The 20,612-nt window shown below is 41.1% G+C and overlaps 1 protein-coding gene across 1 annotated transcript in view; it reads right to left on the bottom strand.

Annotated features, from left to right (window-relative positions):
• Nucleotides 1-18,482, bottom strand: part of PDS5B (PDS5 cohesin associated factor B) — a 108,722-nt gene extending 90,240 nt beyond the window's left edge. Inside the window, exon 1 of the mRNA XM_062615062.1 lies at nt 18,359-18,482. The gene's annotated coding sequence lies outside the window, so the exon portion shown is untranslated. The remainder of the gene's footprint in view (nt 1-18,358) is intronic.
• Between the last annotated feature and the right edge of the window lie 2,130 nt (nt 18,483-20,612).

Genomic DNA, 20,612 nt, shown 5'->3' on the forward strand with positions numbered 1-20,612 from the left:
AGATTGAATTCATCTCCCCCTGTGACAAAAGTTAAATGGAAAGATAATATTTCATGAGAAATTATGATTATCAGACAGCCACAAGGAACAATTCATTACTCTAAAACAGAGATAATTATTAACAAGTATCATTGTCAAAATTTGGTTAAACTCAAAATGAGTAGTTCTGTACATAATTAGCAGGATTCAGCAGCTATTCAGTCCCAGGTAAGTCTACTGACTATAAGACTGAATATTAAAAGATTCAATATTAGGATGGTTTCTGTATAGTACAGAATTGTGAGTAATTTAATTACACACATTCTACTTGCCCAATAGTATAAAATATGGATTACAAACATGCAAATAAACCATGGATTGAGATCTTGCATATTAAGTACCTATGCAATATATTTAATGGTCAATAAATATTACAGGATGTTAAGTCAATGATTTAAAAGAGGACTTAAAATACAATTAAATGGAGTGTGGTCTGTTTGGATGACTGTTCACATTGCCTATGGTGACTTAATTAACTGTGCTAATCATTAAACAAACTATGCCTTAACATACATGAAGTCGCGTGTCAACAGTACTTTTTCAAAGATCCTACATGTGTTAAAAGCAAGCTTTAGCAAATCAATTCCTGTATTCCTTGCAAATCTGTCTCTTACCTTACTATTTAAAATCCAGAATCCAAACAGGAGGACATAGAACTTTCACTGAACTATATATAATTATTTATATAGCTGTACCTAGAGATCACTATTTTTTAATTAGGTATACAAAATTTAAGACCTATAAATTTGACCTATGCAAATATTTATACTTTTACATCTATGTTTGCAAGATATTTTACAATGAGATGCTGGGAAGCACACTTTCTTCATACTCACAAAGCTATTGGAAGCCTAAGTGAACTTAACTTTCTTCTGTGCCAGCAATTTGTTATAACGTGTAGAGACTTAAAACATACATGTTTACACAGTCCGTATCACTCCAACGACAGCGAAGTGTAGCCAAGAAAAAGTATTTGCCAACATTCATCAACCTGTTCTCCACAATCAAGCAGGACAACCAGTGGCCTCTCACCATCACAGGCTATTCTATTAGGAATACAAAGACGGTTTAGAAGAACCAAGAACATTTTCCCTAAATTGTCTCAAGGGAGTATTGCAAAGAACTCAAATCTTATTCATTTCGTAAGCCACAATACAGAGTTCACTCCAAGGCTCTGTTATTCTGTCAACATGCTGTTTGTCATGTCTCTTTCTTATTTATATTCTTTTTTTTATTTTTACACCCTCAGTAGGTAACATCCTTGTACAAATACATATAAAGCATTACAAATACTCCGAGAGCGCTAATCTTGCTTCAACAAAATAGCATGTATGAAGAAACTGGTTAAGATGCAATTTCCACAAAAGATGCCAGAAGGTATTCCAAAGAGATTACTTAGTGATTTACAGAAGTGCAAGAGGCAGGTATCTTTCTACTTCAGCAGAATTATTAATAAATCACAAATAATTTAATGATTTAAGCCACTTACAGAAAAATCTTGCATCGTCATAAATTCCTGCTGTGCATAGCTGATTGATAACAGCTGATCAAGGTGAGAAGTTACTTAGGTGTTAAAGACTTTCATTATGTGTCACTAAATTAAATCTATTTCTACCATATATCTATTGCTAAGGAGTTATAACTTGGCTATTAAAAAAAAAAAAAAAAAAAAATCAACTCCAAGCTGAAACTTGGCAGTTAATTTTCTGCTGTTGAGTAAAGTAGAAAACTTTAGTGCGATGGACCAAGCACGCTCATGAAATCAAAGTAATTTTTCATACAGATTCAGATACAATGTCTAGATGAATGCTTTCCATTCTCTTTTAGGAATGTTTTATTATGCTATACTCTTAACTATCATTAAGCATTATTCATAATATCAAGAAAATGTTAGCTTCCTATTTCTGTAAGGCAACACTATATGTAGTAAGGACTGATATAGGAAGAATTTAAAGAAATCGCTAATTAAAGGTCTCATGGAATGAAAAAAAAAAAAAAAAGATAAGGGAAAAGTAACACTTTCAGCCTGGCAAATTATATGAAAACTACTGAGGTTTGCTACAGAAGTCTCATTAATGGCAATCCTGTGACACTCAATATGTAATTAATAATGCCTGTTTAAACTAGGAAATGCTATTTTCAACCTTCCATTAGAAAATACAGCAAAGCACATTAAGTTTCTTTATTGATATATTGAGCAAACACTGTGGAAAACGAAGATGCGCAGGTCAGAATTGCGCAAGAGGGGATATTTTCATTATGTACAGAGGATTTGGAGGATTCAGAAAAAGAACACAGAAGAAGAAAGAATACAACATTAAGACAAGCTACAATACAAAAGTCAACATATGCCTGATAAAAATCCTAAAGCAACTTACATGGAGTATAGCACTCCTAGTACTCCTCCTTGCAATCAGTTAGGAAGTGATCCCAGAGAGGTGCCCATTTCTGCTGATAACATTTTTTTCAAACTTCATTATAAAAAACCTCCCAGTGATTACCCAAGTGGACAGTATTGAGCATACAGCTCTCACCAGTGGTTTTGCAGACACTTGCAGCTTCCACAAGATACAACTAACCCAACTTGTAAATTTCATCATTTTTGAGATGCGGTTAAAAGCAAAAATGACAATAAAATTGCCCCCCCCCCCTTTCATTTTTCCATTTATAAAACAGCATTTCCACTGAAATATAATCAGATTAAAAAAAAAAACAAACAAAAAAAACAAAGAACACCAAACAAACAAACAAAAAAAAGATGAGAAACTACATATCAGAATTCACTACTAAACCAAACAACAACATAAGAAAACCAAAACTGCCCTGTTATTGTGGGATCTCGGCTTTCAGACTTTTGCCCAAGACAAAGTAAAATGGACTGTAGACATTACAATTATAATTTCTTATTTCTCTGCATGGCTGCAGGAAAAGAAATGACGAGATAAAAATAAAAATTGGAAGACTATAGCAGAAGATTCTAACAGACAAATAAAAAGGCAAAACCACAATAAACCAAAGAACTACTGGTTAAGATTTTTAAAAGTGTAACTATTTGTTTTATAAAGTGGAAAAGAGTGTAGGCTGACAAAATATGATGGTAGCTGAAAAGACATCTGCAATATATTTGTCAGCCAAATACTAGGGAAAACATCCCACCTCATTGCTTGCTAGGTGGTCATATTATGCAAGCATACTACATACTAGCAGACTGGTCTCTTCAGGAACCTGCTTAGGAAGGTTCATTGGGATACAGCCCTAGAGGGCAGAGGGGCCCAAGACTGTTGGTTGATATTTGAGTACCACCTGCTACAAGCTCAGGAGTGTTGCATCCCAACCAGAAGGAAGTACAGCAGGAGGGCCAGGAGACCTCCTTGGGTGGATAAAGAGCTCCTGAGAAAAATTCAATTGAAAAAAGAGGCTTATAATAAGTGGAAGCAAAGACACGTGGCACAGGAAGAGTACAGGGATGTTGTCCGAGAAGCTAGGGACCAGGTTAGCAAAGCTAAGGCTCAGTTAGAATTAAACTCATCTGGAGATATTAAAGATAACAGGAAGGGATTCTACAGGTACATAGCAAATAAAAAACAGACTAGGGAGAATGTAGGACCCCTCAGGAAGCTCTCGGGAGAACTGACTACACAGGATTTGGTGTTCTGAATGACAGAACCTCACAGGCTGAGGTTCTGAATGACTTCTTTGCCTCAGTCTTCACTGCCAAAGGCTCTGACCAAACCACCCAAGTCTTGGAAGGCAGATGCAGGGACTGTGAGAATGAAGACCTTGCGACCACTGAAGGAGAGGAACTGGTTCGAGACCATCTTAAAAACCTGAATGTGCACAAGTCCATGGGTCCTGATGAAATCCATCCGCGGGTCCTGAAGGAGCTGGCAAATGAAGTTGCTAAGTCACTGGAAATATAACCCCCATTTTCAAGAAGGGGAAAATGGATGACCCAGGGAATTACAGACCAGTCAGTCTCACCTCTGTGCCTGGCAAAATCTTGGAGCAGATGCAGATTCTCCTGGAAGGCACGCTAAGGCACATGAAAATCAACAAGGTGCTTGGTGACAGCCAGCGTGGCTTCACTAAGGGGAAATCCTGCCTGACCAATCTGGTGGCCTTCTATGATGGGGCTACGAAACTGATGGACAGGGGTAGAGCAGTTGATGTCATCTACCTGGACTTGTGCAAAGCATTCAACACTGTCCCACACAACATCCAGGTCTCTAAATTGGAGAGACATCAATTTGATGGATGGACCACTCTGTGGATAAAGAACTGGCTGGATGGCTGCACACAAAGAGTTGTGGTCAGTGGCTCAATGTCCGGCTGGAGACCAGTAACGAGTGGTGTCCCTCAGGGATCGGTGTTGGGACTGGTCTTAACATTTTTGTCGCTGACATGGACAGTGGGATTGAGTGCGAGGATGATCAGGGGACTGGAGCACCTCCCGTATGAAGACGGGCTGAGAAAGTTGGGGGTGTTCAGCCTGGAGAAGAGAAGGCTGCGTGAAGACCTCATGGCAGCCTTCCAGTATCTGAAGGGGGCCTATAGGGATGCTGGAGAGGGACTCTTCATTAGGGACTGTAGTGACAGGACGAGGGGTAACGGGTTAGAAATTAAATAGGGGAAATTTAGATTGGATATAAGAAGGAAATTCTTTCCTATGAGGGTGGTGAGGCACTGGAATAGGTTGCCCAGGGAGGTTGTGAATGCTCCAACCCTGGCAGTGTTCAAGACCAGGCTGGACGAGGACTTGGGTGATATGATTTAGCGCAAGGTGTCCCTGCCCACGGCAGGGGGGTTGGAACTAGATGATCTTAAGGTCCTTTCCAACCCTAACGGTTCTATGATTCTACATAAAAGCTTAAAAAAGGGAAGCACATAAGCAGACTATGCCCAGACCTCAGTGTTTAACATTGAATGCAAACAATGTGAAATAACAGAGTTTTCAATATTGAAAAAAAAAAAAAATAAAGTACAGCAAGTCATTCAAAGGGGCTTGCACTTCAGTTTGGTTGGACAGGAGCATGAGAGTTTTCACCTAATTCACTTACTAAACATTTCCAGTCCTGTACCAAGTAATTTATTTTCTTCTAGAAAAACACAATTCCTTAAAGAAATGGAAAAAGAATGCATGGAAGGAGCTGCAGAGATGCAGCATGTCATTATACTCACAAAATCAGAATTGAAGCATTGTATGTACCACTTGAATGTAGAGGATTTTGTGAAAAGGTAACACTTTTCCAGTCAGGAGGAAGAGCAGGGAGAAAGATAGGTGTAGAGAACACACATAAGTTTCATTAAGTCTGAGAAAAAGACATTAAATTTTTTATAATGACCTCACATATTGAAGGTCAATAACAAACACTATGAAATTCAGCTACATTAGAGAAGCTGCAAATATGTCTTGGTAAGATTTCTTGGTAGTCTCCATTAAAAAAAAATAATAAAAAGAGGTTTGAAAAACTTTAGATACTTTTACATCCTATGTAAAGGACCTACAGTTGAGTGTTATTAATTCAGTCACATCCGAGAATAAATCCAAGATGAAGTAAACTTAATGTATCACAAATCAGACAGAGCTGTCTAAAAAGATGCTAGTTTCCCTGTTCTCTAGAGCACAAAATATTAAGCTAGGGAAAGAGTACTCTCTAATGTAAAAGTATAATAGCATAGTTTTTGCCCCAAAGAAAATTTTACCGAAGCTTCTGAAAAGCCTCACGGTATACATATTCTCAACACTCTTTCATTTTAATAGTAAAGCCTACAAAAACTGTCTTTATTATGTCCATGCCTTGACAGCCTGTACTTCAGGATGATTTCAATAGGATTTGGGAAAGAATGCAGTCACCAAAAAAAAAAAAATCTAGGGTCTACAATAAGGGCATGGTCTAAACAAGACTAAAATGAAAGGGCACATATTGACCTAACTCAGGAAATTAGACCTCTCCCATCCTTCTTGCTAATGTTGCGACTGCAATAAAACAAAAAAGTTAAATCAGTTGCTCATATAGAAGATTCAAACTAGTCAGTACTAAACTGAAATGCAGGTATTTTGTGTGAAGGCACACTACTTTGAAATAATACTGACAAGATTTGAGAATAAGGCATGGTAATTATTAAAAATGACACTCATGGAGAATTATGCAAAACTGTAAACCTCACAAATGCCCATTCACCAATGGCGGACTTCATGAAGATTCATTTCATGTATTACCTCACCTTGACATATTCACCAGTCTTCTTTAGAGGATGCCTTTGAGATGCCCTGCCTTTCTGGTGGTGATGGGAAATGTGACATACTGCTGTTAAAAATACATTTGTCAAGTGATACACTTGTAATCTTGTCTGTAACACCAGAAAAACAAAGAGTGTAACTCAGTGAAGTATCAGTTGAGACCGTAAGCATAAACATTCTGGACATTCTTCAGCATTTCACAGACCAAAACCAACGAACCAACAGGACATGGACCAGTGGCAAGTTAATTCTGCTTCCAGCCCACCACATGAAACTGTCATACACCAATGTTACCCATGCAGGTGGCTTTCAGAAGGGTAACATATGTTCACAACATTCTATCTGTACATTTGAGCTATATAATACTGACGAGAAGTGAAATTTGTCCCCATGGGCCCCCTCATTAACTATTATTGCACCTGGGAATACTGTTCTCAGTGCTAAATTTGGAATAAAAACCCCTTCTTCTATCAAGAAAGCCACATGCACATACTTGGAAGACCAAAACTATTCCCTTAGTCATACCCAGTCATGATCCCCTAGCCTACACACACAACAAAATTTAAGTTTCACAAACAACATCGCATAAGTTTGTAATCCTACAGATTCTGATTCTGCCAACATTCACAGACAATGAATGTTTATGTTAAATTGACACATGCAATGCACAAATAAAGTCTCTGCTTTGAAAGGCACAAATTGAAAGCAGAAATGATTTGGAGTTGTATACAATTCCAGCATGGTGGTCACAGGCAATGCCCATGCCAAAGGAACAAAACTGAGCTTTAAGCTGTTTGTCCCTTTGACTGGGGTGCAAGGAAATTTTTGATAGTACTAAGTAAATTCAAATGACCCCTTAGGAAAAGTTGCAAGTAGTAATGAAAGCCCTCAAGACAGGAAAGTTGTACCACAAAGAGAGAACTGAAGCCAAACGGCCACTGTAAACAAATTTTAAAAGAGAAAAAAAATTGCACTTCAATAGTTAAAACCAAGAGAGAAGGGTTTGGGGGTGTCAGAGGGGGGGAAGTATTGCTACATAGTAATGATTAGGCATCAAAAAAATATTGCAATACCCTAAAAAGTCAGCTGAATATCCATTTTCAAAGAAACAGCAGGTAAATGTAATTCCTGCAGCAACTGGTACATTCAATCAGAATTTTCAGTGCTTGTACTTATGAGTTTCACATTTTCAAATCAAAGCAACTGCACAAATACTATCTGAGAACTCAGGAACTAGTATGGCATGCAAAGCTTTTTAAAGCTACTTAAAAACTAAAGTGAAGTACATTTCAATTTGAAAAATTTAAATCAATTTTTAAAATTAAAGTGTAGTACAAGAAAATAAAGGCACCACTGTCATTAATAATGCAGAGCAAAAAAGTAGTATGGCCACTACAGCTGCACTACTTTGATATCAATAGTATTTGAAGAGTTTAGAAAAAAAACTGTGTGCTAAAGTAAAAATTTTAAATACTGGCATAAATGTAACTTCAAAGGTTATCATACTACCCTGGGACAATTTATGTTTGATCAGACTGCGATAAAACAATCTGCAGTTTTCTTGCATCAAAAAGCATTTATTATGTAAGCAATTAATTGGAAATCTTGGATGGATGCAGAGAGAGATCAGACTGTCATCCAGTAAAACACTGAAATAAAAGATTAGAAAAATGTTTCTGTATAAAGACTGCATTTGAACGCCCAAACAAGAATATATGCTACAAGTCTGAAAGCAAATCAACTGTTAAGAAGAACGAAAAATGGAGCTGAAGGTGGGTCCCACGCCTGGGTCCAGGCATAGAAAATCACCACACTGGTCCTATGTAACATTAATTCTAGATAAGGTACTTAAAAAAACAAACAAACAAACAAACAAAACCTCACAAAGCCAAAATCTCAATATCTAACACAGATTTAAAAGTACTGGCAAGAACTTCCTTAGAATACTATGTATGGGTACCAGCACCTATCATCAAGATAATTTAAACTGGACAAAGCACCCCTGAAGTCTACTACATCAAGGGGACACATCTACAGAGGTGACAAGAGCCAGTCAGAAGGGTAAGTGAAGAGAGGCAGAAATCACTATAAGAACCAGAAATACTGGAAGATCCTACCCAAAGAAAACAAGCCACCATAAGACATAAGCTCATGGACAAACAGAATCATTGAACGGTTTGTGTTGGAAGAAACCTTTAAAATCATCTAGTTCCAACCCCCTGCTCACAAAAAGCAAAACTGACATTTAGAGGAAGACTTCCATTTTTTAAAATAAAGTTTTTTTAACAAGTTTCTGAAGCAAAATATCCAAATAGAATATGGCACAACTCAGTCAGTATACAAGAGATCAGTACCTTGCTGTTGTAGGCTACATGTATAGTTATGTGAAAAAGCAGACCTTTCACTTTACAAAATACTTTTTATCAGAATCACTAGAAAATGACAGATCTTTTTAACAGTACCAGTCTAAGAAGAACTAACAACAGCCTAGGTATAAATTTTAACAATATCACTCATCTACAGCCCTAATTTGGGCACAGCCCTCTTTCAGCAGGAGGGCTACTTTAAGATTTAGAAAGGCAAAAATTATTTGTTTCCTTACTCCAGCAGTTCGAAAGGAATGGGAAGAAGGAGGCAGGAATTATTATTTTCCATTACAATAACTATTTTCAAAAAAGCATAACAAAGTACTTGGAAGTCCAGATATTTTGTATTACTAATTTTAGAAGGCTAACATCTGTAGTATTCATCCATACACATGCAAGAATGGCATGGAAGCCATGGGCAAAATAATGAGAACATGACAGAAAGTAGAATACAACTACAATGGATAAACATTAGGTACAAATCAAGTTTAATCACTGTATTGTCCCTTGGGAGAAGACAATACTTGTTATTATTTTAGTATACACCTCTGCAAAAAATGCCTTATCGAGCCTTAACATGAAAGCTTATTGAGTTTTGGTTTGGTTTGATTTGATTTGGCGAGGAAGGGGAGAGGTTTCTTGTAAGAATTAAAACAAAAGAACTCCAAACATGAAGAATATGCGCATGCTACCACAGAAGCAAATGAGCATTTCGTAAAACTTCACAGATGGACAGTCAGCATAAAGTTGCTTTAGTAACAAGGCAAGATTTGTACACGTAAGTGAGCCACCTTTCCATTCCCAACTTCATATATAATGTCAAAAATCACAAAAATAAATGTCTTGCACCCTACTGCAAATGATCCAATACAGAATTACTAAAGATCAAAACACAACACATTTACATCTTACAATTAAATGCATCTCACTAAAGAAAACATGTATTGCCCTGCAAAGTCAGATGTTATGCTAAGCAACACTGCATCCACTCCTAATAAATATGATTTATAAACAAACATTCCTCTTATGACTGCATATAGAAACCTTAGTACCAAAACCACGTTCTGTTGGATGTTTTACAAACAGAAGTTGGCTACCCAGATGGCTTGTACCAGGGTAGCTTTTTTCCCCATCTAACTAGAAGATTTTTATTCACTTTTCTCAGAACTCTAAGTGACAGAAAACCATAAACTGTGAAAATGATTGTGGCCCTGGGACACAGGAAGAACCCATAACTGTGATTACAAAGCACAGATTAAATGAAAACTTACTACAAGGTGAACTAGGTGCATTTGTGGTAGGTTTTTAAGACCACAGGACTAGAATAAACTTCAAGCAACAGAGTGTAGTCATCTGCTAACATACATGAACCTAACACTGAAGCTGAAGACTCTTAATGTTTCAGTCTGCAAAGTCTTACCTTTGACATGTATCTCTGCACACAACCAACATGGAAGCTCTCTTTGCCAATAAACCATTTACTCCTGTAACAACTCCTAATACAGTTACTCATCCGTTATAATTACCTTAGCCTTGTGGTGTTGTGTTTTCGCAGAATGGCTGAGGAGAACCTCTGAACATCACTTGGTCTAACCCACTTGCTCACAAAGGGCTGCCTAAAGCTGGTTGCTGAGGACTACCATCTAGATGGCTTTTGAGCATCTCCAGGATGGAAACTCCACAACTTCCCAGGGCAACTTGTACCAGTGCTTGGCCATTGTTACATTGAAAATGTGTTGCCTGATGTTCAGAGGGAGTCTCCTCTTTTAGTTTGTGCCTATGGCCTCTGGTCCTGTCACTGAGCACCACTGAAGAGAGACAGACTCCATCTTCTTTGTGCCCTCCTTTCAGAAATTTGCATACGTTGAGACATTTTAATCCTGGCTTGGTTACAAACAGGAGTGTTTGCACTATTACAGCTAAACCAACCTTCCTCATAAGAAATTTTCAAACTCTGTGGTTTGCTTTCACTTTGTAAATTAATGCTTTCTATTTAGTTATCCTTCAGTTGCAGCTTATCACTTACATTAGGACACACGAAGATGAAATGAAGCTGTATCAGAGAATGTTCAGATTGGATATTAGGAAAAGGGTCTTCACTGAGAGGGTATTCAGTCATTGGAACAGGCTCCCCAGGGAGCCAGGGATCCCCAGGGAGCATACCACCAAGTTGTCAGAGTTCAAGGAACATCTGGATGACCTCTTAGCCATATGGTTTAGTTTTAGGTTGTCCTGTGAGAAACAGGGAGTTGGACTCTGTGATCCTTATGGGTCCCTTCCAACTTGGGATATTCTATGACATACTCATTGCACAGTGGCAGACAAACTGTGTGCATTGGTGTATAGGTTACACTTTCACTAAAGGCTCAGATCTGTGCTGATACGTATTAAGGACACACACTTCATTCCTTACAATAACCCAATACCACCCCACCCCCAAGAAGGACAAAAATCTACCCAGGAGAAAAATCTAAAGCACGTCAGCATTAAAAAAAAAAAAAAAAAAAAAAATAGATCAAAACAACAACAACAACAAAAAAAAAACAAACTACACATTCCCCACAGGATTATGGCCCATAAATAGAAACAGTTAGGACATAAGTAACACCTATAGGAGATAACAGTAAAAACACTCAGCAGAAACTAATCTTTCCTCACTGTTAACAGGATGGATTTTGCAGCTAAAAGGTTCAAGCATTAAAGCATTAACAGACACAGCTGCTTGTACTTGTATAATGTAAGTATACAATCAAGACACAACAGTTTAGAGACCTTATACATATTACTTAATCTGCATCCAGTCAGCTCTTGTAACTTACAGGTTGCCCTCTCTTGATTCCCATGAAGTTAAAAGGTTAGCATAGCCAAACCTGACCAATGAACACCTCTGGTAAATCCTGCTGACAACTGAATCCACCACTAATCCACCTGTCTGCTCAGAGCCAGATGTTGCTGCTTCTTTAGCAGAAAAAGCTGGAATTGTCCACACCTCAGCTAGATTCTCAGCTCAAGAGAAATCTATCTTAATTAAGTCTTTAAGACAGAAAGCTCAGCTTAGCATGGAAACAGCTGAGGTATGGACACACTTCTAACTCCACTGCAGAGATTAACAAACTGCATCAGACAAATGGAGTAGAAAGTTTAGGGGAAAGCCAGTCAACCGAAAGCAAAGTTGAAGGTATGAACAAACCACAAACTCCACACACAACAGTTAGGAACCTCAAGGAAGTAGGATTTACTTGGACAAAGAAGGACTGGAATCAGAAGCCTGAAAAGGTATGAGGACTAACTAGACAGTGATGTCACTCTCTAGAGAAAGAGAGACCGACCAGAGCAGCAAGATCAGCTACGGGTGGCAGAGAACTCATTCCTTCCCAGGCTTGCAGTGCAACATGCAACCATCATGTTACACAGATCTTCTACCAGTAACAAGCACTTACAAGAATTCACTGAAAAGCTCTTGTATCTCATTGCACTTACTTCTGGTTAAAAGCTTACTGCTACTAATAGCATTCCATCAATTTAATTAGTAGTAGCTACACAGAGCTGAAGGTTACAACCTAATGACTCACAGGAGCACATCCATACAGTCAATTTGTTTACTAAGATTGCTTAAAAACAAAGAGCAAAAGTATGGAAAGAGTTGCAAAATCAGTTAGTATAAGTCAGGAAGCATCAGAATTAAGATTCCTTATGCAATATTAAAGAGAATATGCACAAAGGAGATTATTTGCCTGATTGTTCACTACCTTTTTCCATGCCACAGGACTTTCTCATTCAAAGCAAAGAAGCTACTCAACTTTTCTCCTGTAATTTAACATGTCTCCCTTATTACACCCTATTTAAACCATGATCTGAAGAGACTTAATTTTCTACAGGCCTTCTGTACAGGACTCACCACTGTAACACACTAGTGTGCCATAAAAATTAATTTGTTTCACAACACTGTCACAAAAGTTTTCATAAAAAATAGCTATTCTTCCCATATTACAGATGAGTAACCTGAATTACAGAATGAAATTTAAGAACTACCCATCAATTTTGTCTGCACAGTTGAAGAAATTTAGGGCACAACTTCAAAAGTACACCATGTTATCCAGTGCTGTGTCCAAAAACTAAAACTTTTACTGACCCATGCAGAAGTAGTCATGGTCTGCAGTCTGTCTCCCAGGACATAAACGCACTACTAAAAAGCTCTTGAGGAAAGTTTGGTTGAAACAGACTTATCTAGGATCACAAAAAACTGACAGAAAGAAAAGAATTGAAGTATTCCAAAGTGATGTTCAATCATTCAAACCACTAGATATGCTTTCCCTTCCCACAGTTCCCTGTCAATTCATTTCACATTTCCCAGCTTTTGGAAAATATGTCAGTCAACTTTGATACACAGCTCTAATTCCTAAATACAGCCAGTTGAAAACAATTATATATAAATCATAACTAAAGACTAGCATAACATGTATTTATGAGGACAGGAATTAATTAAAGCAGTTTCCTATTTTTAAGAAGAAATTACATTTTGAATATTGTTTATGGCATTTTTGTATGTAATATAGAAGATTAAGGGGGCAATGACCCATTAAGAAATAAAAAGCTACTCTAAACATGCTCATATATAACACTGTACAAACAACCTGATGGAGAGATTACCACCAGAAACATTTGTAACTTGGGAAGACTTTCAAAATACTTCCAAGTTCTCAAAGTACACATATACCACTCTTTAAAATTAGCACAGAGTATTTCTTTCCAAAAACTGCGCATGTATTAAAATCCCTGTTCTTAATTCCTTCAGTTACAGAAATGCTTCCAAGAACTACAGACTGCACAATCTAAGCTGGGCAAATGGAAGATAAACGCTCCCTCAAAAATCTTCAAAAAAGTTTATCACCGGGCTTATCAGTTCTTTCTTCCATTTCCAAAAACTGGGAAAGTAAAACGTTACAGCCTTATTCTAACTAGTTCATACTTTCAAGAAGAAAAAAACCCCAATGCAAACGTTATTATATACCATGAATTGTGTCTGCAGTTTGTCTCCTTTAACTTTTGAAAAGCACTGGGTGTCATGTGGAATGCCCACAGACACTGTGCCATACAAAAGTTTTCACAAACTAATGGCACAAAAAGCTGTAGCTTCTGCCATACGTTTTGTTTCCATGTACAGGAAATCATAATGAAGTACACACAGTGCTTCATGCTGACAGTATCACACCTAACGGTGAACTGCCCGCAGCCTCTGTACACTTCCCCGAAGAAAACACTTTCAGATTTTAAGTAGGTAGATGCACAGGCGGGAAGGAAATCCCAAAATACAAGCAAAGTTTTCCATGAAGTAACTTCTGCTCACTTCTTATAAATGACAACAACCCATCTCAATTCTTATTTGTTAAGAACAGAAACCCAACACATGCAAACGATTTCCTGGAAATCTGATTGTCTTCACTGAAACTCTACATCCAGGTAACGAAGCAGCACTAACAGAAATGAACAGTCAGACTCAAGGTCGGGGGAAAGATTACATACAAAAATTTTTGATGTACTTTTTTAAGACTTCCTTGTGAACAGTATGTTCACACTCAGGGTGGGTAACTAGATTTTTTAATTTTTTTTTTCTTTTTTTTTAAACGGGGACTTTTCTCCCCCCTCCTCTCCTTTCTAAGACTTTCAGAATTCTGATTCTTGATCTTGAACTACAATGTGGATACACTGGGGATGTCTCAGAGAGAACCAGAGGCTGCTTTGATAGAAGTCATGGACAACTAATGGCTCTACATGTACAAAAGGTGGAAAGCCTCACTCAGCAGTTACTTTCTAAGTGATTAAGTTTTAGCTCTATCTAGTCCTGTTTAGAAGAGCTAGGAAATGTAGTTTAGGTGAATATAGAACAGAAGCAATTAAGACAATAACGTTCTGACTGCTAACTTCATGTCTTTTTTGACCATTAAAAAGAATGCAAGTGAAGCATCTCATTTCAGCAGCAGAAGCATCCACCAGGGTTTCTAATTAAGTCAGAGAAAAAGTACACACAGTTAGTATTGTCTGGAATCGACCTTTAAAGAACAGGGTCTAAATTAGAAAACCCCAGATGGGGTCCTGATCCCTGGTTATGGTACTACCATATAAATGGTGACAGACACAAGATGATTAGTACAAACATGCCCATCTGTTCCCAATAAGGTATGGCGCTTCTCTCAATTATTATTTCTTGAAGCATATTAATACCAAAGTTCTCATGAGCTGAAATAACAGAGCTAAGATCAGGCAGTATAACCCAGCAGAATAATGCAGAATGTTTTCTGAATGCGTGGGATGGGAAGTGAAAGAGTAAATTCTACAGATGGGGACAAAGTACTGGAGGTCTTAATCCTCAGAACCTGCTCCAAGAACTTCTTCACACTTTGGGAAAGGTTGAAAGGCAGTACATGAAGTGACAGACAGTAACAACTTTTAAAAAGAGTGAAGGCGTTAACATTTTGATTCTTAGAAACAAAGTTAAAATATTAGTTGTGTTTCATGGAATTGTTTCAAGTTAGATGTGTTACAGTAAATATTCATATTAACAGCATTTTTATTGTGGAATCCAAAGTGTTCCAAAGACTTTTTGAAATAAACCACTAACTTCCCGAAATTTATTATTTTCAGTCATACACTGCACTTCTCATGTAATTAAACATCTGAATTAAGCGGGGGAGAGGGGGGGAAGTTTTCTACAAGACTACATTCAACTCAGAAGGTCACTAATGGAAGAGCAGTATGTATGTCATTTACATACATGCACAGTCTTAACTTTAAGGTGTTCAACCTCTAAGAGCAAGATATTATTGTTTTTAAAGCATGTATTTTGCAATTGTTTAAAAGCCTGCACACGATTCCTTCCAGGGTCCATCAATGCTGTTCAAATAGTTCAAAGGGTCTACAAATCTGATAAATCAACACAACACTTTACCACTAAAGATTATCACACTAACACATCCTTTAAAAAAAGTTTTCTCAGTTTTCCACTACCAGCTAGTTTCAAAACTGACTGAAAGCCTCTGATATTCTCTCAGTCTTTCCAAGGATTATTTCAGGTTGCAGTATTCATGCTTTGTGCTATGAGAAAAAAATACCATTACTGCAGATACTTGTTAAAAGGAGTATGATACTGACAAGTGGTATCTTTACCACATGCCAGAACTACTTTTAAGTTCTAATAAAGGAACTTGTCTGAAGGTAAGGGTGAAGACTAGGTCAAGAAAGAGGAAGGTATTTCAGCTAAGTAGTATTAAGGGAAAGAGATGTTAAAATGAAACTGGTAGGGAAAAATAATGAGTTGCAGTATCCCATTTTCCTCCATTTCTTGGTTTGCATGCTTTTAGTGTTCTGCTTCACATTTTCTTATTCATTGCTCCCATGAAAATCCTCCTTGTGCAACAAGTAGCATTTATCACTTGTCCAAACTCAGGCTTAAGATAAAACATTTACTCAAAAAACTTCAAATGAAAAATCCCATACTAAAAGGCTCCTACAAATACCCATACAACCTCTTACTCTTCTGTATGATATGAACTGTGTGACTGAAGAAAGGCAGAGAGGAAAAAAATCATAACCTGAGAGCCTGGTAGAGAGCAATATATCCCAAAAGAAAATGCATCTCTTTTGATCTACAGGAGGTAACAGAGTCTCCTGTTCTACAACCAAAAATGGATAATGCCTGAGGTCATGCGATATTTCATTACTATGCTTTTCCAAATGCTAGCAATGACTGTTTGGCTTTATATTTTTAATTACAGCTTAATAATGACTTAGCTGACTTGCTCAGTTCAAGCACACAAGTATGCTTGTTAGGTACAATCAAAACCCAACATTCATATGGCACATGAGAAAGAAAAAATAGCATACAAGCATTACACACATTATGATTTTCCATTCTCATTTGATTTATTTAGCTGTTTCATCAAAAACTGAACTACAGCTTATCCAGTCTGTATAGTAACTAGCAAAGGGAATGCAAGAGGCACAGAACCAAACACCACTGTGTGAGAATTATAAAACAAACCCATACAAAACACCACACACAACTGCACACCCCCACACCTCACAGCAATTAAGTACTACCTTGCTTCAAACAGACACAAGACGTCATGCAAGTACTGAAGTACTAAATACTTTCCCCAGTAGCGCAGGCTTTCAAATGCCTGTGATGAAGAGACACACACCTCAGTTAAACTATCTTACCTGATTGTCTCTATCAGTTTTCTTTTAGGGTGGGCTGAGCACAGCATACATGCAGATGTTTCACATCTTTTTTGAGGCATTACTTGACACAAGTAAATATAATACTGAAGGTATAGCTACATTATGTACAAGACACACCAAGCTAAATTTCTATCATATGAAAACTGAACAGTTCCACTAGCTTGGAAGGGGAAAAAACCTGAAGGAATGCATGTCATCTTACCCCCTTCCCAAAATGTGATTTGACACCCACTTTCAACTATAAAGCCACTCAAATTTTCAACGCTCCTATTCCATCCCCAGCAAAGAGAAATCAGTTACAGCCAAAGAACCTACCCTGCCAGCACAAAACAAAGACCAGCACGAGAATACTTCAGCAGTTGTGTTAAACGGGAAAACAGAACGCCTAACAAAATAATCACCACTCTCAGCAAGCGACAGTGCAGAGAGCAAACATTAAAGTCAGAATAACACTTGCACGACAGAATCCAGCTCTGCCGGAGCTGCTCTGCTGTAGTTTAGCGTTCCGGGATTGCTCACAGTCATTAATTGTTGATTTGTTTTGAGGAGCAGATAGTGATTTATTTGCCGCGGGATGAAGTTACAGACCTAGACTCCTGACCAGAGTCTCTCAACGTAAACAATACATAACCTATAAATTAACCATTCTCCATCTGGCAATTCAGATGTAAAATTCATAGTTTTTTATATACCAGGAGGCAGCAAACACACACACACCGTTTCCTTTCCGAGCGCTAACAGAGCCTGATGCAAAGTGGGAGGGAAAAAAGAAAGGAGAGAGGAAAAAAAAAAAAAAGCCAGCATGAAAGGAACGGGCTCACACAAGTAGGGACCTACCGAACCGAGGCTCTCCGCGGCCGCCAGCTCCCCCCGGCTGAGGATCGCTGCTAAGTGCAGGGCGGAGAGACCGAACCGGGGAGTATGGGGGGGGCGGGGGTGTCCCCTCGGCGATCCCCGGCGAAGCCCGAGCGGGGAACAGGCCGGGTGCAGCGGACGGTGGGGGGGCACCGGCGGGGGCCGCGATCGCTCTCCACAACGGACAAGCACCCTCCCCCCCCCCCCTTCCCGAGGAGCCACCGCCGCTGAGCGCGCGACACCGCCCGGCGGGCCACCTGGGGGGGGTGAGGGGAGAGGGGGTGACCCCCCGGCCCCCGCGGCGCACCCCAGCCAAGGTCACCCCCCCGCAGGGCCCCGCCGCGACCGGGGCGAGGGGGGTGCAAAGAGGGGGAGCGGCAAATTTAATTTGTGACGCCGGCCACGGGGAAGGGGGGAGGGGAGCAGCGCCGCGAGGAGATGGGGAGAGAAGGGGGTGCTCCGCAACGGGCCAAGGGGAGGTCTACCTCCTCCCTGCTCCCTGTCCTCCTCGATCGCCGGCCGCGGAGCTCGGTCCGAGCGGGCGCCCCCGCCCCAGAGAAAGGAAAATGGAGAGGAGCCAAGGTGGGGGTAACGGCAACCAAAGTGCCGGGTTCCTTACCCCGCCGCAACCGCCTCTCCTCGCTGGTCCCAGGCGGGTCCGCTCCGCGCTGCCGCTGCTCCGGGCTCGGAGAGGAGCTGCCGCCGCAGCCGCAGCCAATCGCCTCTAACCCCCTCCCCTTCCGCAGCTCGCCCCGGTCCCCCTGTCGGCTTCAAAATGGCGCCAACTTGTCTCTGGCTGCTCCAATGGAACCGCCGGGGGAAGCGAGCCGGGCCAGAGTGGGACAGCAGCGCCCCCTACCGACCCTCGCAGCCTCCACTGCGCGGGCACTGGCCAAGTTAGCGGTCACAGGGCCCGCAGCCACCGCTGCCCTCAGCGGCGGACCTCCGCGCCCTGGGCCGCCGGACAGCCCGGCTCTCTGCGCAGCCACCACGGGAGCTGCAGAACGCCGGTACTGGGCGATGCAGCGGGGCGGAGAAGAGGGTGTAAAAGTCATGACCCCTCCCTAAGCGTGCTTGCGCCTCGGGTCCCGGTCCAGCTCTCGCCTGCTAGCCGGGGGCTACGGCTACGCCTGCCACCCCGAAAGACTGCCGGCCGCTGCACAGCGCCGTACGGATCCTTGCCAAAAGACAGGACCTGAGTTTAGGACCGCGGCTGCAGGGTTTGCAGGGCGGCAAAGCACCTCGCCCCACGCACAGCCTGCAGCCCGGGCCGGAGGAAGGGCCCAGCAGCCCCTCGGCCGATGAGCTGCGATCCGTTACCCGCTCCTGTGCACAGTGCAAAGCAGCGAAACAAGTATTTTCCAAAACCAACGCGAATTATTAACGGATTATTGTAAAATGGAGAGGAATAAAGTTGCTTAAATGCAGAGAAACAGCAAAAAAAAAGTAGCAGAAATAGCTCATCAACCCCTTTGGTTTTGCTTCAGCTCACAGAAGAGTTTCAGGGGCACCCTGACAGGAAAGCGCAGGCAGAGAAGTGATGTAACTTCTCAGGGCTGCAGATGAAATGCTGCATTTATGAATGACACATCAGGAGTGCGTGGAAGTGCTTAGAGTATTATGCTCCAGAAAAAAAAATAAAATAAAAAAAACAAACAACAAACATAAATGGTACTTAGCAGTTCTGAAATACATTCGGGGCTTTGCTTAGTGTGAGGAACATGCTTCAACTGCATGTTAGCTAAGACATTGTATCTAGTGCTTTCAATCTTCTATTACTTGCAGCAAGGATATACTTCTTTTTGACGCAGGTTGAACAATTTCCCCTCAATATCCCTCACTGTCAGCTGGGCTTACCAAGACACCACATCTTGCGCTGGGGAACACACCTGCTTCCTACGGAGCACTAGCACCTGTGTGCGAGAATACTTACAAACCAGGAGGAAAGTTAAACATAGCTACCGCAATTGCAAACCCAGGTGTATAGCTGTCAAAGTAACTAGCGTGCTGACATGTTGCGGACCCGAATGTTCTGCCCGTTCTGCCGAGGGAGTAGGTCACTGCAACGCTCCTGGCTCCCGCGGTGAACGCTTCGAGGAGCGGGGAACGGTGCTGTATAACGGAGGCCTCCCCGCAGATACGCTCTGCCCTTCATTTCCTGCCTATACCAAGACTCCTTAATACTTCACAGATGGATATTCGAAGGTAACTCTTCTCCCTTTTCAACCCGTCCCGGTCTCCCCTGCCGCGCGCTACAAGACAGGCGCTCGGCTGCCGCAGTAGCGTGCGCGGCCCTCAGGAGGGAGCCCGTCGGACACCGCGGCTCCCGCCGGCCGCTCTCTAACCTTCGCCCCGGTGCCGGTTCCCGCCAAGGAAGGCAGGCGGGACGCGGCCTGCGGCGCCCCGGCTCCGCCCCAGCGACAGCTGCGTGCAGCCGATGGGGCGGCTGTGCCGTGAGGAGGTGCCGTCAGGCCGGGCCCGGCGCGGGGCTGTGGGCGGCAGGAGGCAGCATGGAGCTGTCGTTCGGCGGCGAAATGTGCTGGCCAGCCGGCCAGCCTCTGAAGAGCTCCTTGAATGCTCGTTTGGAGGCTTCGCTGACCGTGCTGCGCAAGAGGCCCCTCAGAAAATAACTTGTGAGTGTTAAGAACTCGACCTACAGGAGGGAGTAGCAAGTACCCGGCCCCTTTTCGGGGTCCTAAAAGAAAAAAGCCGCACCGTGCAATCTGTGCAAGTGCTGGCTGTGCTCCCGAGGGCAGGCTCCGGCTATCCACAAGAAATGTCACATCCCCATAGGTCATTGATGACTGTAAGCAGACTCGTTTTTACTACATCTGCCACCTCCTGAAAGCCAGGATTAAACATATATGTATGTA

This window comes from Pezoporus occidentalis, unplaced genomic scaffold, assembly GCF_034315485.1.
Source record: "Pezoporus occidentalis ecotype Australia unplaced genomic scaffold, CSIRO_AGI_Poc_V1 ctg18, whole genome shotgun sequence".
Taxonomy (NCBI): domain Eukaryota; kingdom Metazoa; phylum Chordata; class Aves; order Psittaciformes; family Psittacidae; genus Pezoporus; species Pezoporus occidentalis.